Source organism: Lissotriton vulgaris, chromosome 6 (genome assembly GCF_964263255.1).
Source record: "Lissotriton vulgaris chromosome 6, aLisVul1.2, whole genome shotgun sequence".
Taxonomy (NCBI): domain Eukaryota; kingdom Metazoa; phylum Chordata; class Amphibia; order Caudata; family Salamandridae; genus Lissotriton; species Lissotriton vulgaris.
In genome coordinates, this window is record NC_141694.1 from 1,711,307,670 (window position 1) to 1,711,325,439 (window position 17,770).

Below are 17,770 nucleotides of genomic sequence, written 5' to 3' on the forward strand. Positions count from 1 at the left end.
ATGAACGAGGGACTCGAGAGTCCGTGAACGGGCAGCCATCTTGGAATGGTGAATTTGGATAGAGAATCCGTGAAAGATGGTGCTCTTGTGACATGTGGTAGTGCTTTATTTACAAATACATGTTGACAAACATTTATTCCAATTCAGTTAATTTCATCAGGGGGGCCATTAGAGGAGGTCCTGCTGTGAAAAAAAGAGGTTATTATAGTAATGAGGTCCAGTCCTCAATCCTGTTTAGCCCTTTCCTTATACTGTCTGTTTTCAGGATCCAATGCAGCTCTTCTTTATTCAAAATTTGGGAAATGTCTGCTCCTCGTGGTGGGGCTTTGATCTGTGTGATGACGGTCCAAGTAAAGTCATCTTCCGTGTGTCTCTTTTCTTTGAAGTGTTCCACAAGAGGCGCATTGGCGGTTTGGCATCGGATTCTGCTCCTGTGTTGTCCTATTCGCAGTTTAATCTTCTGACTTGTCTGTTTTGTCTTGTTTCCTGTGGGTCACAGGTTGTGGCCACTTTTGTATAAATGTTGAGATACCTGAACTATTATAAAAAATCTAAATAATAAAATCCTGTCCGGCTGGACAGAGGTTATATACTATTCAGTTATGTCTATTCCTTTGTATGGTCTCTCACCTCCCAGACATCACATAAAACAGACGCTAGTGCGGGAGCTCGGAGCGCCAGAGGCAAGCTCGTCTGCACCCGTCCGCGCTCGGTTCGCGCTCAGCGCCAGCCCCCATGCAAAAATCACCTCAGGCATGGTTAAATACATACAGTATTCCAGCAATGAATTGAGAAAGCTCAATCTAACTACTTCCACTGTAAACTGTTGTGAGTTTCATCCAGATGCTGTACAACCTCAGGCTCAAATGACCGTATGGAGTGCAACACTAAGATACCACAGTTTCTGTTTCTACCAATAGCAAACCCAATTCCCCAACAGCTACCAATCCATATGGATGCCCCCTGTGTCCTGAAATGCACCCTCTTCAAAGCAAGGTCTTTGGTAAAATATAGCCTTGTAATCGCCTCTCTCATTGAATATGAAAAATTTCACATAGTGTTCATCACCGAATCATAGACGGATCAGGCATCCGGACCAGACTTAGTAAAAGCCACCCCCCAGACTATATCTGTTACTCGCTAAATAGACAAAAGAAGAAAGGGGGGAGAGCTAGTGGTCATTTATCACAAATCCTTTACAGCATCCTTCAATCCATTAGACATTGAGGAATGTGAAGCGTTTGAATTCTGTCTCAAACTCTCTCACCACTATACTTTCTGAGGGGCCCTTATTTATAGACCACCTGGCCCAAGAGGACATTTTTTAATAAATGCAAGCAGCATACTAGAAAGGGGAATTAGCACAAACTCCTATACCTTCCTAGGAGATTTTTAGCTACCATCTTGAATTGCCCTCGGATCTGGATACTCATAGTCTGCTTGATCTGATGAAGGGTGGAAACCTAGAGCAAAAGTTGATCGGTGCAACCCATCATGCCGGTCATACGCTTGATGGCATTTTTTCTAACAATAGACAGCTTTCATTTAATAGCATCCTTCCTTTAGTCTGGTCCGACCACTCAGCAGTCATATTTGAACTCACTCTGCCAGACCGTACGGCTCAAAAATCTTCAACAAAATATTCAGATAATAGAGCTTGGAATAAAATAGAGGCAGAGGAACTGAACACATTACTTATTTCTACTACTACCACTCCTATCTGGATGAAGCAACCAGATCATATACTAGATGGTGGAAGCGACAGGGAATGAACTTGCACCTATAAAACGCCTCAACCATACTAGACACCCTTCCTCCCCTTGGTATTCCAAAGAATTCTGGAACCAAAAGTTGTCCTGCAAACTCCAGGAAAGAAACTGGAGGAAGGGATACAAAGATGAGGACAAAAAGGAGCACAAAGCTGGATTGGCACACTACAAACGGTTGCTGAAAAGGGCAAAACAAAACTGTTTAAAAAAAAAAAATCAACACGGCCAAAAACTTGTCTCAAGAACTTTTCAAAATAGTAAACTCCCCACACCCCAGCCTACAAAATATCTCAGCAACCCAAGAGCTGTGTAACAAAACTGACAATGACAATGACAACACTTTATTTGTGTGATTAATAAAAACTAATACAAAAATGGAGCAATCAATATAAAAAGGATGTTTAAAATTAAATAAAATAATAATGTATATATAGGGAATAATCCTAAAACCACCATTTCGTGTTTTGTTTTTTAAGATGCAGTAAATATTGTTCCTTTGGCTGCCCCGGACAAGTTTTTAGTAGGGGTCGGACTACCTGAGGCCTTCCTCCAGATAAATTCCATGTTCCATGGTTGACCTGTCCATTAGGGCTTGTCGGGCATGGTAGATGAATTTAGCAAAATTGGCCATGTGCTTCACCGTGTCCAGCAAATATAGCTGAAGGGCTGCCTCCTTTGCCGCCCGCGTGCCCAGTTGGATAAGAATGGGCCTTAGATGGATTCGGCGGATTGACAACAGGGCGGGACAGCATAGTAAGACATGGGTCAGTGTTTCACACTTATAATGGCACAGGCGACACTCCGTAATCGCTGGTCTTACTTTCACTGAAGGATACAGGTGTTTTAAGGGAAGCACATGCAGTCTAGCTGCAAGAATCCTTTGTAGGGCTTGCCTCCCCACTGGCTGTGCGAGGTGTGGTTTGGCGCCATATAGTGTGTAAAGAGAACTTTGGTTCTCGTCAAAGCCTCTAGCTGTCAAAGCTTCAATGTTCGGTTTTCGAGAGCATGATCTTACTTGCTTTTTTATTGATGTTTTAATAGTTGTATACTTAATTATATTGGGGTCCCAGTTCTCTGTAGCTAGATTCAAGAGGTCTTTGGCTGAGGCGAGACCAGTTGACCAGGGTTGCCCGGGTTTTTTAATATTTTGTTTATAACAAACTTCATTGAGTTCTCTGGGGCCAAAGTGGTTAGATAAAAGTATTTTGCCAGACTTGCCAGTTCTTCCAAAGATTGCCGGTTAAGGTTAAATTCCAAGGGAATTAGAGTGTTCCTTGTGCACGACGGAAGACAAAATAGCTTTTTGTAGGCTGCACAGTTGATCTTTTCAAGGTCTTGCACCAATTTGCCTGGGAACGCCTGTATAGCGTAGTTGAGGGAAGGTAGTAATTTTGCCCTCAAGACTTGTTGGATAGCCGTGGTTGTTGGACTTTCCAAGGTGGAATTAAGTTTACAAATGGAATAAGTAACCATTTTGTCTTTCTGCTGGAGCTTGTGTCGATGAGCCTGTGGCCTGCCTGTTTCACTGAGCCATACTCCAAGATAATTGTATGATTGTGTGCTGGATACTGTTAATGGTCCCAGACTCCATTTCATTAACTTCTTTTTCTGATAAAGTCCAAAGATCACTATCTTAGATTTCGTTGGGTTTGCAACCAGCTTGTTTTTGGCATTATACTCTGCTAGTGCTGTTAGGCCTTTTTGAAGCCCAACTTTGGTATGGTCCAAGAGGACCAGGTCGTCTGCATACTGTATCAGGTGGATTCTGGTTCCCCCAATCCTGGGAGTCGCCAGAGTTGCTCGATGCAATGCGTTACCCAGATCTGCTGTGTATAAGTTAACAAAGCAGCGGGGCAAGAACACAGCCCAGCTTTCACCCATGATCTGTGCTAATTTTTTCTGTGGCTGTTTCGCACAAGAGTTTGACTCTTACCCACATTTGAGTATACAGCGATCTGATGGCTTGTAGTAGTTTTAGGCAGATATTCACGAAGGCCAATTTCTTCCATAGAATGTTTCGGTCTACCCGTTCAAAGGCTGCTGTATAATCAATAAAGCAGGCAAAAAGCGACTGATTGTCCCGAGCCATTGTTTGTTGTACTAAATACGATAGGGCTGTGATATTATCTAAGGTGGAGCCTCCCGGACGAAACCCTGTCTGATAAAAAGGAAGCAGATTCTCCTTACTGACCCAATCCACTAGTTCCATCAGTAGAGTGCTTGCATAGGCCTTGCCCTCCACGTCCAGAAAGGCAATCATGCGGTAGTTCTTAGGGTCTGTGCTTGGCCCTTTTTTATAGATTGGATGTAATAGAGATCCCCTCCGGGAATCTGGGACGTCCGCAAAGAGCCTACACTCCGCATACAACTGTCCCAGATTATCAGCCCAAAAGTTGATATCCTCTCTAAAGAGGGAGCCAGGCAGACCATTTGGTCCGGGGGCCCCATTGTGGTGTATTTTTTTCAAAATTGCTCGTAGTGCCTTTATTTCAGCAAGTGTGGCATCAGCGGGGGGTCAGTGGATTCAATCGATGTTTTATTTAGCTGTTCCCCGAGAGATGTTATTTCAACTTGGTTTTTCTTTGAATCGTTGGTATAGAGAGTTTTTACGTGGGCTGACAAAGTACTTGCATCAAGTGAGTTCTCTCTATCGGATGTTCCATGGATTACCTTATTTATATATTGCCAAAACTCGTGGGTCTTGCTGGGGGCAAGCAACTCAAAAATCTTCAGCCATTTTTATTCTGTAAGTTCACGTAACAAAACTGCAAAATTCTATTTCGATAAAGGTAATTGTATTTTTTCAACCTTCTCAATCTCTTCTCCCAAAATGGATCCCGATTCGGCTAAAGACCAGATTAAATCATGTCTTGAGGCACCAGAGCTAAATAACTTTGCCCCCTTAACAGACACCTATAATTTACTGGAGAAAGTGAAGTCTGGCTCTCCTTATGATCCCTGTCCCTGTACTATAGTAAAATTGGCAGCAGAGACAGTTTTTCGGGCTCTGACTCCTATTATTAATACAATATACCTAGAAGGATACTTTCCCAAAGACTGGAAACATGCTTCAACCCTGCTCCTTCTGAAGAAACCCAACCTGGACGATAACGATCGTAACAGTTTTAGACCAATATCCAGACTTCCACTCCCGGCAAAAATAATTGAAAAAAATATGAATGCCCAACTCAATAAATTCCTGCAGGATTCCCAGGCCCGTTACCCAACTCAGTATGGGTTTAGAGCAGGCCACATTACAGAAACGGCGCTCCTGAAATCCACAGTAGAGATTAGGACCATCCTGGAGCAAGGGGGAAAGGCCATATTGATCATATTGGACCTGTCCACAGCATTCGACATGGTCCATCATATCTTGCTAATGGACCGATTGGTTGAGCTAGGAGTCAGGGGAAATGCTTGGAAGCTCATTAAATCGTTTCTAGCTGACAGAAAGCATCAATGGCCTTTGGCAAATTTGAAGCCGAATCCTTCTCCTTGCCCTGTGGGGTGCCGCAAGGTTCATCTTTGAGCCCAACAATTTTTAATATCTACTTATCTTCACTAGCACCTCTAATCGAGTCCTTTAGGTTCACCCTGACTTCCTACGTGGATGATACCCAAATTGTGGTGACCTTACTACCAGACGATGTTCAGGAAACAACATCAAGGTTGCGGGACTGCATGCAAGCCGTAGGGAGTTGGACGGCCCAAAACTGCATGAAGCTTAACTCTGGGAAAACAGAGGTGATGTTGTTTGGCAACAACCCCACCTTCTGGACTCCTAAATGATGGCCTGAAGATTTGGGTCCCCTACCGACTCCCATTAGGAAGGCGAAAAATCTTGGAGTCTGGATAGATGATGAACTAAGTTTTAGGGACCAGGTCAACACAGTTATATCATCAACATCATATATTCTGAAACCCTGCAAAAAAATCATGCCACTTCTTCTAAAAGACGCACAACAAACAGTGGTCACCACACTTATAATGTCCAGATTGGACTACTGCAACAGCCGGTATCTCACGATCCACCAAGGATCAATGAATAAACTACAGATCTTGCAGAATGCAGCAGCCAGGCTGCTTACTGACACACCAAGGTAAAAATCTATCTCAGCCAAAATAAAAGAGCTCCACTGGTTGCCAGTCAGGAAACGGACTCTATATAAGTCTCTCTCCCTTGTTTTTAAGGCTCTACAGGGAACCAGACCTGATTTCCTAAAACAATGTCTCTGCTGGTACACACCAAATAGAGCACTGCGCTCTTCGGACGCAAAATTAGTGAGGGTACCTAGGGTAAAAAAAGCCAACTGAGGCGGCAGAAGTTTCATTGTTAATGCGGGCAAATCCTGGAATTCTCTTCCGTTATCCATGAGAAAAATGTCCAATCTCATGGCCTTCAGGAAAGCATTAAAAACGTGGCTTTTCTAAAACTCTCACATTCCTCCAACCCACAGCCAGGACACCTTCGGGTAGCAGTTGCGCTCTACAAATACCACTAACATTAACATTAACTTCCAGACAGACAGACGAACCCACCGGAGGGAAAATATCGGAGAAGACTGCAACGGAGATAGAGGAATGGGAAGAACCAAGGACCTTGAACAGCCAACAACCTCAGAGTGGGAAACCAAGATCAGCTCGGCCAGAAGGGCACCCTACCACCACCTTCCGATCCTCCACCAGCAGACGAGACAGAAACCAGGAGATAAGAGAAAGGGGCGGAAAGGCATACTGCAGGTGAGACAGCCAAGGAATGGTCAGGGCATGCACCCCCGAAGCCCCTGCCTGTGGGTCCTGGGAGCAGAAGTGGGGAAGCTGAGTATTGAGCCGGGAAGCAAAAAGGTCGAGATAAGGAAGACCAAACCTCTCGCACACTAGACGAAATGGCCACGGGAGTCAAAGCCAACTCCTGGGAGGCGGGGAAATACTGACTGAGGACATCCGCCACCCATTGTCCAGCCCCCGGATATGAACAGCTGTCAGAGAGAAAAGGTGCCCCTCCACCGATCAAAACAACAGGGACACCACTGCATTCAGGGACTTCGACCTGATAACCCCCTGGTGATTCAGGTAGGCCACTGTCACCGTGTTCTCTGAATGAACCAGCACATTGCGATTAAACAACTGATCCCAGAACCCCATGACAGCCTGGAACACGGCTGACAACTCACGACAAATTCAAAGACCTCTGACACTCCAGAAGAGACCAACCACCCTGAAGGTAATCCGACCCCAAAGTCACCCCCACCCTACAGCACTGGTATCCGTTGTGAGAACAACCCGAGGGAAGGGCTGCAGAGGCAGACACTGGCTAGATTGTCCGACACCGTCCACTAGCGTAAAGCAGGGAGAATCGATAGCGACACCGGAACCAAAAGGGATAAATTGCGAGACAATGGATCCCACCGAGACAACAGGAATGATCAAAGAGGTTGCAGATGAAACTGTGCCCAAGGCACCATGAACACTGTCACCGCTCTAAGTCCCAGAAGCCGCAACAAGAGACAGACTGGAAAGGAACACCCCTCCAGAAAACGACAAGCAAGAGAACACAAGGGCTCTTACCAAGACGCAGGTAAGAAAACCTGATTCAGATCGGTGCGGAAATGAGCCCCTATGAACGTCAGGTCCTGGGAAGGCACCAGCTGACACTTGGGGAGATTCAGCATAAACCCTTGGGCCCCTAACGCTGAACACATCAACTCCTGATCCCGCAACAACAGATCCCTGGAAGTAGAATGGAGCAGCCAATTGCCCAAGTAAGGGTAAATCAGGACACCTTGAAGATAGAATGAAGCCAACGGCGCCACCACCTTGGTGAATACCCTGGGGACCAGCCTCAGGCTGAAGGGTAGAACCAGAAACTAATAATGCCTCCCCTGAAGACAAAACCTCAGGAACCAACGAGAATGGGGGTGAACAGGGACATGATATTAAGCATCCTGAAGATCCAGAGTGCACATGAAATGACCTGGGAGAACCAGGGGAATCACTAGTTGGAGAGTCTCCATCTTGAATGGCAGATGCAACATAAATTTGTTCAGGGCCTTCAAATCCAGGGCAAGATGGAACCCCCCTGTCACCTTGGGCACCAGGAAAATTACAGAGTAAAACCCCCTCCCCATCTCCAAAGGAGGAACATCTTGAACAGCCCCTTTGTCCAACAAAGCCTGGATCACCAGACATAGCTCCGATCTCTTGGTCGGACAGGATGGCCAGGGAGTTGGACCGACCCCAGTGTCCGGAGGAGGCTCTGAAAATTTGTTGAGATAAACCAGTCTCACAATGTCCAGGACCCAAAAATCTGAACAGGACTTCACCCAGGCTGGAAGAAAGTATTGAAGCCGACCTCCCAGCAAGAATCTGGCGCTGGCCTTGAGACAGTCACGAATGAGGCTTCGCAGGAGAAGACTTAGCCTTCTTGTCCCAATCTTTACCATAGGAAAACCTCTCACAGTCACAAGAAAACTGCCTCCTAGAGGGGGGATGAAAGAAGTACTTGGCTTAGAAGAAACTGCCACAGAGGACGATTGCTTAAACGAGGAGGAATGCTTCTTTTCTTTAAAAGGACAAGGCAGTTTGCCCTCTCACTCCTCCCCAAACATCATGGTACCCAGAAAGAGCAACCGAAGGGCCGAGGATTTCTAGGCAAAATCCGTCTTCCAGTCCTTCAGAACCAAATTGCTGCGAGTCGCTATACAAGCACCCCAGAAAGGGCCAACGCTCTCACCACTTCAAAGGAAACATCCGACAGGAACTCCACCTGCCGCTCAATATGTTCCAGAAGTCTCGAACAGTCTATAGAATCATCCATACACCCATAAAGAGCTGTGCTATCCGAGATAAGTGACTGAGCAACCTAAGTCCCATAAATGCCCGCCCTGAGAGCAAGATGAGAACTAGAATTAACTTTCCGAAGGAAAGCATCCACCTTATCGACGGGATCCCTGGCCATCGCCTCCTCAGCCAATGATGTTCGTCCCGGAAAACAACCTTTACAACGCAGTCATTACATTGCAACATCCTTTACAATGCATGTCACTACAACACATCCATTACATTGCATGTCACTACAATGCATGACACTACAATGCATGTCACTACAACGCATCCTTTACATTGCATGTCATTACAACACATACCATTACAATGCATAGTACCCCTACACTATCCAACACTTACCCTACTGTTGCACCCCCTGTAGTTAGAATAGTAATTTGTACCCCTAGACTATCCAACACTTACCCTACTGTTGCCCCCCCCTGGAGTTAGATTAGTAATTTTTACCCATACACTATCCAACACTTACCTTAAATGCAATGTAATTGTTTGTGTTGTAATGGTATGCATTGGAATGTGTTGTAAATGTAGTTTTAAAAACTGTGTTGTAGTGGTATGCGATGTAAATGTATGTGTTGTAAAGGATGTTGTGATGTAATAACCACCTTGTAAAGGTATGCGTTGTAAATGTATGGGTTGTAACATCATACATTCGTACGACCCACCAGACTGGTCACAAAAGAATCAATAGGAATGGAGTCAGGCAAGTACTTAGCCATATCCTGAAGACGGTGGAGTTTGGCCATGAACAAAGGAAGCCTAATGCAGTCAGGGTCCTTCCACTCCCATTTAAGAACCTCATGGATGTAGGGATGGACCGGAACATCCACTGTAGCAGAGATTTGAAACTAGCGAAGCAAGGAACCCCCAGCAGTGCTGGGAGCATCATCGCAAGGAAACCCCATATTGGCCTTGACATGTTTCAACAAATTCGGCAACATATCCTTGTCCATGTATTTGCCTTTTGTCCCTCACCCCCCACCACTCATCCTCTGAATCAGAAGAACGGGTAAGCGGAGCACGTCGAGAGCTCTTGGACTGGGGAGCCACACCCATCTCCAGCAAGGTCTCCTTTAATTCTGGCATCATCACCCTCCTTACACCGTTTGGAGCGCTCAGGAGAGGGCGAGGAAGAAGACCCAGAAGAAGAATAGGAGGAAAGCTCCACATGCCTGCTCTTCTGTGAATGTTTACCCATGATCACAGGGCCTGGCAGCAAGTACATGACCGGGGAGCAAAAACAGCACACCCTGGCCAGCAAGACACCAGAAATAACTAGACACAGTCCTTAGCCAAACACTGGATATCCTCTGCAATGACAAGTATGACACAGGGAAGAGCTGAAGCAGATGCCTGGAATGAGGAATCCCACAGGCAACACCTGCGAAGAAGCACAGACTACTGACACAGCAGCCAGACAAAAAGTCAAACCCAGGAACCCACATTTATACCCAGAAACCACGAGGCTAACCTGAAAAAAATGCACTTGCAATGCAAAGAGGTCTCACATTTTTTAGTTTAAGCTATTGACATTGTAATTTACAATGCCTTTTATTTATGTTTTTAAACATGAAAACATAAATAAAAGGCATTGTTGTTTAGAATGCCAATAGCTCAAACTTGCGAGACCTATTGCAAATGATGAAGAACGCTTTTTTATTTTTTAGGAACAAACTTCTGCTTTGCGAATTGCTTTCTGAAAAACAAAGAACCTGAAAAAGGTTAATCGATGGCAGTTACAAAGAGTAAAGCTGTCCAACAGATGTTTCGTACATTGAAAGGAATCGAGCTCAGAGGCAGGCATATGCTAATCACACTGGACTCTCTTCCGGTGAATGTTCTTAGTAAAGCCAAACGCCTGGTTCCTGGACCCTCACCGGGAGACTTTCCGATTTCTGGAATGCCACGTGACATTGGCTCCAGTACCAGTACAGATGTAGGTGGGGTGTGTAGAAAGGGCACGTTCTGCCACTTACGCCTTGGTTCTGAAACAATCACGGGCAGTCCGACTGGTTATTGGTCCTAATTTTGGAAGGAGACCCTATTGGCCTGGCTCTTCTGCAACCCCTGTGGTGCTCACTCCTACCCACTGCCACGGAGCAGAGGGCTCTTTGGGGGTTTGAAGGGTTGCTGCAGCCGGACTAGCTGTTTCTCAGTCGGAACGCCCGGGCCCTTACCACACTCGGTTATTCATATGTTAAGGCTGAGTCAGAAACCCTGCTCAAGGCGTACTGCGTGTTACACACATGACGCATCCTGGGGTTGTTCACGGGCATCTGTTACCGCACATGGCGCCCACATACCACCACCAGGTATGGATTCACACTCTAGGTTTAAATGTCGTTATATAAAAGAATAACTTGTTTTTTTTATAGAGTGCAAGATGGTTGCCATAAGGTTGCAAATCACAAACTACTGGTGCCTACACAATCCGCCTAGTACTGTCTACCCAGCCCGCCATGCCACCATAAATACATAACACCCACGTGTTGTCCCCTGGACCGGCAAGGCAGCAAGCAAACGCTGTACCTTACCGTTGCAGAAGTTGTTCAGCGCGTTGGAGTTACACACCGGGTGTCAGGTACCACGCTGCAGGATCCGGTTGTAGCACACAGAACTCCACCTCCCGACCTCACCAACACACTGTTGCTTATAACACAGTGTGTTCGAGGGATAGGGCGAGGGGAAAATAAACAGAACAAGGAGGGGACGGAAGGGGACTGCAGGGAAGGGATAGCTGAAAGACAAGAAAATAAACACACCAGGTTAAAGGTATTCACAATGTAAAACCTACACTCATTTCATTCTCGCTACACAGATCATTAAGAATCACCTTTGTGTATGAAGTGTAATCCACCACTTCCCTGTTATAACATATATCGGATATCAGAACCTCTGGTCCCTAAAGAATACAAAAAAAGCAGGTTATACTCTCGTAACGTACATAAACACCTATATGAAATTCTATCATTCCTTCGGTGACGTACCCCGCCTTGTTTTATGTAATAGTCATATGTTGAATCTGTAACACACCCAAAATCCCAAGTGATTCCAAAGAGAACTAATAAGTGAAGAGCCTGGAGTCTCTCTGAAGATATACAAAACACGTTCCAATCCAGACACGGCAAGACGTAGCCTCCTACTACTGTCTTCCGCTCTACAGATGATAACAAAAAGGATTCCACTTGATTCAGACTCCAAACACGGCAAGGTGTAGATCCCCACTACCTTCCGCTTTGGCACTTAACATACAGAGCCACTAGTGACTTTCTTCGTAATGGTAGCGTGTAGGCCAAGTCTCCCCCCCCACTACGCTCTGCTCTCTCTAGCCAAGAATAAGAACCCCTTACACAGCCGTGCAAGTCAAAAACACAAGAGACTTGTCTCTTTAACTCCTCGAAGAGCAACAAAAAGAAAACTCAGGCAGCGCGTTGATTCACGCACTCCCTGTAACTTACAGGGACTCGAAATATACTCCAAAGGTCCACTCTCACTGTTAAGCCTTCCTTCTGGGCTTACGAATCCTCCAGCCACAGACACACAGCTTCAGCTCGGAACGCTGAGGATAGCTCTCGCAAACAGAGAAGTCCAGGAAAACCCGACCGCCACCCGGTAGAACCCGAGTCAGCAGTCCGTCGTCAAAGAGGCTTAATCCAACATCGGAACACAGGCGCGGCTCCTCCACACGCCGGTAGCAAACAAGATGAACAGCAAGCGCTCCCTAAGGAACAGGCAGGAAAGCGCTTCACTGAATCAAGAGGCTAGGGTCAAATCCACTGTCTGTTACAAAATCACGAACAGTGATAGACGGTCCCGCCCATCCTTAAATAGTGCCACTCCCACCTCCAGGACTTCTGGGAGATGTAGTCTTTACCTATTTAGGTAGGCGCCTTGGTAAATCCTGACAGTATGTCCCCGTCCCTAGCGCCTCCTAGGACCAGGCTTAGCAGGAAACCTCCTGTGAAAGGATCGCACCGCGCCAGGAGCATGCACATCAGAACAAACCTCCCAAGAATCATCCTCTGCGGTGTAACCTTTCCAAGACACTAAGTACATAAGCACACCCCTGCCCCACTTAGAGTCACGGATGCACCAATCCCCCATCAGATAACACTGGAGGAGGTGCCGCCCTACGAGATGTAAGAGCGGGCTTCAGCAACTGCACGTGAAACACAGGGTGTATCCGCAGTGAACCCGGCAGCCTCAGTTTGTACGTCACGGGATTCACCTGTTTCACGATAGAATAAGGGCCAATGTATCTGGGGTGGAAAACACTACGCAGCTTAAACCGAATGTTCTTGGTCGACAGCCACACCTTGTCACCCACCACATACTGGCGACTCTCCACCCTACGACGGTCTTCCCACTTCTTGTATACCTCCTTGGCTTTGTTCAAATGCACCTGCACCCCTCTATGAACCTTCCTCAACAATAAAACCTTTTCCTTAACAGAAGGTTGATTATGGAGATCGGCTGGAATATCAACAGGCAACGTGTTTGCATCGTATCCCAAATTAGCTTTGAAGGGAGACATCCCAGTGGAGCTATGCCAAGCATTGTTATAGGCCAGCTCAGCCATCCATAACAGTTCCACCCAGGACTCATGAGCTTCCTTAGAAAAACATCTCAAGTACTTCTTCAAAGTTTGATTCAGACGTTCCGTCTGCCCATCTGTTTGTGGGTGGAAAGTGGTGGACAGATTAGATTCAATATTCAGGGCACCACACCACATGCGCCAAAATCGAGCAATGAATTGAGGCCCCCTATCTGAAACAATAACTCTTGGTATCCCGTGCAAACGAACAATGTTACTGACCAACAGTTGTGCAGTTTGGCTCGCATTGGGAAGGTTTTTACAAGGGATGAAGTGTCCCATTTTTGTGAGGCTGTCCACTACCACCAAAACGGCCGAGAAACCCTGATCAAGCGGAAGGCCTGACACAAAATCCAAACTGATGTTCTGCCAAGGTTGATTGGGAGTAGGCATAGGAATAAGCTTCCCCGCTTTTTTTGTGGTTACTCCTTTGGCTCTCGCACAGGTTTCACAACGAGCAACCCACAGAGTCACATCCTTGATCAGAGTAGCCCACCAAAAATGTCTTTGGACGGTATCGATGGTCTTACGGATACCAGGATATCCTGCTAGTACCCCTCATGACACCAACTGAACGCCTTTTTCTGCAGAGGAACAGAGGGCAAGAACAACCTGTCTTGAAAGAACGGCAGCCCTTCTCTCACCTTCCTGTCACAAGCGCCGTGTGCCCATGTCATCCAGCCTCCTGGATATTGATGACTCCTTACGTCATCCAAAAATGTCTCTGCCCTCACCACACATAGAACCTTCCCTGTTGGAATGATGGCCTGTTTATCTTCCTTTCCCACCATGATTGGCAGTGTTTGTCGGGATAAGGCATCAGCCTTTCGGTTTTCAGAACCAGGGCGAAACGTGACCACAAAGTTATATTCAGCAAAAAAGAGCATCCATCTCATTTGCCTTTGAGTAAGATGTCTTGCCGAGGACATATATTGCAGGTTTCTATGATCCGTGTATACCGTGATGGTATGAAGAGCACCCCAAAGATACTGCCTCCACTCTTGAAAGGCCCTTTTTATAGACAATAGCTCTTTTTCTGCAATAGTATAGTTGAGTTCGGCCGAACTCAACTTCTTTGACAGATAAGCCACGGGGTGCAATTGCCCCGTACCGACATCCCTCTGAGACAACACTGCCTCTATTGCTTCATCCGAAGCGTCAGCCTCTATCACAAAGGGATGTTCCAAATTAGGATGTGAAAGTACCGGGGCGGTAGTGAACGCATTCTTGAGTGTTTGGAAAGCCTCCCCGGCTTCTATTGTCCACCCAAATGGTACCCCCTTCCTCAAGAGCCTCGTAATGGGCACTGCTATTTGCGAAAAATGCAAGATAAAGCGACGATAGTAGTTCGCGAAGCCCAGAAAACTCTGGACTTCTCTCACATTTTTCGGAACTGGCCAGTCCCGAACTGCTTTCACCTTGCGTTCCGACATTTGCAGACCCTGTGGACTGAGCATCACTCCCAAAAACTCCACGCTGTACACCCCAAACTCACATTTACTGAGTTTTACAAACAAACTGTGCTCCTTCAGCTTGGCCAGTACTTTGCATACCTGTTCCACATGTTTGTTTTCTTCCATAGAATATACCAAAATGTCATCTATGTAGACAACAACGAACAGATCAATGTATTCCTTCAGGACATCATTAATAAGGAACTGAAAAGCCGCAGGGGCATTACACAGCCCAAACGGCATGACTAGATATTCGTACAGTCCATACCGCGTCTTGAATGCTGTCTTCCACTCTTCCCCCTCACGAACCCTGACCAAGTGATAGGCACCTCGCAAGTCTAAGCGAGTATAGATCACTGCCTCCCTCACTTGGTCAATCAAAACTGCAATGAGGGGGAGAGGGTATCGGTTGCGAATGGTGTTTTTATTCAAGACGCGGTAGTCCACACAGGCTCTCAGGTCCCCGTTGGCTTTCGCTATGAAGAAAAGGGGAGATGCCGCAGGGGAACGGGATGGTCTTATAAACCCTATACTGACATGATGGTCTATGTATTCTTTTAAGTGTGTGGTTTCGGGTACAGACAAGGCATACACTCTACATGTTGGAATTGTAGCACCGTCAACCAAGTCTATCCGGCAGTCATATTCTCTATGTGGTGGTAATATTTCTGCTCTGCTTGCACTAAACACATCCTGAAAGGCTTCATATTGTATAGGAAGAACCACCTCTTTCTCTGCTGCAGTAGCCACCATAAACTGACATGCTAACACCGCTACAGGGGAAGACGCATAAGGCACCAGATGTTCCTGACTATACCCAGATAGAAAATGCACCGTTCTGGATTTCCAATCAATGGAAGGGTTGTGGTAAGTAAACCAAGGCATCCCCAATATGATCTCATATTGAGGAGCATCTATGATGTTCAACTCCAACGTTTCCAAATGTCTCCCTTCTGACACTTCGATAGACAACACCACTTCTGCTGTTTTCTCAGTTATAAGACCTGATTTAATGGGCTGTCCATCAACTGCCAGCACTTCCTCCGGATTGTCTCTAGGTACCCTGGGTATAGCCAAACGAGAAACCAACCCATTATCAATAAAACTACCTGTAGAGCCTGAGTCCAACATAACCATTACTTGATGACTTTTCTGCTCACACTCCAATGTCATAGCAAGAACCAAATGAGATTCAGTCTCCCCTATCCCATGTGAATATAGGGAAGTGAGTTTCCAATCTGGAGCCTCTACTACTCTAGGAGGAGGTACCGATAAACTGTCTGGTTCTCTAGCTGTCGCGGAAACCGCCACCCTCTTATTCCGATTCCAACTAGTGGGAGTCTTGGGTTTGGAAGGGCACTCTCGTACCTAGTGCCCCTTCTTCCCGCAGTACATACAAAGGCATGGTACTCTTCTACTTTCTCTCTCTTCATTGGACAGTGGGGGTCTAATAGCCCCTATCTCCATTGGTTCGGAACCAGACTCTGCAGTACCCGTAGCCTTAGGAGGGAAACTCACATAACGATTGAAACCTTTGTCCCATTTTCTTCTGTCTCCACTCCGCTCAGTCAGTCTGCCATCCAACTGTAATACCAAATTCACCATGTCCACACATATAGTGGGTTGCGGGTCTATCTGTGCCACCACATCTTTTAGTTCATCCCTCAACCCCTGATAAAACAAAGACATTCTTTTACCTTCTGGCCACTCTGTTTCAGCCACCAGACGATTAAACGTTGTTAAATAGGTGATCAAGTCGCTTCTGCCTTGACGCAAGGTTAACAACTCTTTATCAGCACTAAAGTTGGTGGCCCTCCGGTCAAACACTTTTTCAAATTCAGCCCTGAATGCTGTCCAGTTAGGCAAAATAGCATCATCTTTCTTTATCAGGGGTACCGCCCAATTAGCAGCGTCCCCCACTAAATAGGAGATAGCAAAAGCAACCCTTGAGTGGTTAGTAGGGAAAGAGGCTGGTTTGCATGAAAAGTGAAGCATCACCTGAGTCAAAAACACCTGAGTTTTACGCGGATCACCCGCATACCTTTCGGGGGTAGCCAAAGGAATCGGGGGGGGAACAGTGACCTGTATTTGAGATGGACTTGTGGAAAAAGGATTCTTCAATAACTGTTCTACCTATCCTTGAGCGCAGCCGTCTCTGCCTTAGAAGACGCCAGCTCCTGTTGAACCAGAACCAGAGCATGCAACACATCCTACAAGGTGGCCATGTGTACAAAAACCGGACCAGGCAGAATGCAATTTGTGGGTTCGTGATTCTGTCAGGTACCACGCTGCAGGATCCGGTTGTAGCACACAGAACTCCACCTCCCGACCTCACCAACACACTGTTGCTTATAACACAGTGTGTTCGAGGGATAGGGCGAGGGAAAAATAAACAGAACAAGGAGGGGACGGAAGGGGACTGCAGGGAAGGGATAGCTGAAAGACAAGAAAATAAACACACCAGGTTAAAGGTATTCACAATGTAAAACCTACACTCATTTCATTCTCGCTACACAGATCATTAAGAATCACCTTTGTGTATGAAGTGTAATCCACCACTTCCCTGTTATAACATATATCGGATATCAGAACCTCTGGTCCCTAAAGAATACAAAAAAAGCAGGTTATACTCTCGAAACGTACATAAACACCTATATGAAATTCTATCATTCCTTCGGTGACGTACCCCGCCTTGTTTTATGTAATAGTCATATGTTGAATCTGTAACACACCCAAAATCCCAAGTGATTCCAAAGAGAACTAATAAGTGAAGAGCCTGGAGTCTCTCTGAAGATATACAAAACACGTTCCAATCCAGACACGGCAAGACGTAGCCTCCTACTACTGTCTTCCGCTCTATAGATGATAACAAAAAGGATTCCACTTGATTCAGACTCCAAACACGGCAAGGTGTAGATCCCCACTACCTTCCGCTTTGGCACTTAACATACAGAGCCACTTGTGACTTTCTTCGTAACGGTAGCGTGTAGGCCAAGTCTCCCCCCCCACTACACTCAGCTCTCTCTGGCCAAGAATAAGAACCCCTTACACAGCCGTGCAAGTCAAAAACACGAGAGACTTGTCTCTTTAACTCCTCGAAGAGCAACAAA